Genomic DNA, 1,528 nt, shown 5'->3' with positions numbered 1-1,528 from the left:
TCCATTAAAATACTAATTTTTACATCCATTGAAATACTAATTAACAATACTTTTGTATAGAACATTAAAACTCACCTTTGCACCTGTTCTACTTCTGCATTTTTTCGCCGTTGGGATGTTTGAATGAACGAACCGTGAGACGTGCGATACTCTGCTTATATATCGTTTTAACTTTCCATAAAATGCCCATACAACATCTATATCACAGAATTACACAAAAACAAACTGATTTTCTCGAAAATAACTGCATACTGTATGACAAAAAGTTTCACTAAACATATTCATTTTCATATTTCTGGACATAAAGTCATTTGCATATTTGTGAATCTCTCCATGTGCCCATATCAGGTTTAGTTACTCTGTTCTATTTATATGACATTCTAATAACTAGAAAAAACAAGTGCTTTAAAAAAGCTGGCATTTTGCCAAGGTTTGCGTGTGTACACGTTTTTTTTTCTAGTTATTGGAATGTGCTGAAACTATTGTTTATATTAAATGGATGTAAAAAGGAAACAAGAACAATTTAAAATCACCCTCCCCTGGACTCGATCCCGGACCGTAGCTCTGCAAATCAGGCTGACGTCAGAGGTATTTGTGTAGTGACCCCTGAACCCGGAAGTCACTTCTCTGCATCATAGCGCACTTTTCAGAAAATGATATCTCAGCAATCGTATACCCCTGCTTTAACATTTTTACATTGTCACGGTCTCCATAGTACATACTACAAATCTGGTAAGTTAGAAGGTCCAGTTCTTTTTCGATAATACAGGGCGATCAATGAAAAATCGTGGCAATTTCCATTTTCGCACTGGAAATCCTACTAATGTCATAGGGTTTCCAGTCGAAATTGTTTTGTACCCAGGGGAATCAGAACATTTGTGTTCCCTAATAGAGGGTGTTGATTTATGAAAAATAAAAGTTACAGAACAAAAATCGGACCTTCCGTTCCAGAGATATGGCCCTTTAAAGTTGCTGGGCCATGGGCGGTGTCCGCAGGTGTGGCGCCAGGTGTGAAAATCGCATTTCTAATTAGCAATGATTAAGAAAGTAAAAACATTGTGTCACTCAAAAGTTCTTTTCTGCACAGTCCAAGTAGTATTTTGTAGCAATCAAGTAAAGATAAGATGTTTATTTGCCTTTTTCTTTCACTACAGGTGAGGTCAACCTGCTGAAAATTAAGTTTTTTCAGCATGGCACATGCACAGCTGGAAAAGTGGCCAATTATTTCCAGATGACCCCTTTTTGAAGAGCGATAATCAATAAACTGTTCATCCTATAACTAAGATATTTCAGATATTGGAAATATGTAGTAGATTCTCTTAACACAGTTTATTGCAGACATTCTAGAGACATGGTTACGAGATTATGTGTAATCAAAAATACTAATTTGTAACATATCTCATAAGGTCAAAGGTCATCGGCACCTGTCACTTATATAAGTCCACATAAAAAATTACCTATCAACATTCTTCTCTATCTCAGTGACAAGTATCACATGTTTAATATAACAGAATAGAAATAGTTTAGA

This window comes from Branchiostoma floridae, chromosome 19 (genome assembly GCF_000003815.2).
Source record: "Branchiostoma floridae strain S238N-H82 chromosome 19, Bfl_VNyyK, whole genome shotgun sequence".
NCBI classification, from domain to species: Eukaryota; Metazoa; Chordata; class Leptocardii; order Amphioxiformes; family Branchiostomatidae; genus Branchiostoma; species Branchiostoma floridae.
This window is presented reverse-complemented; position numbering follows the sequence as displayed.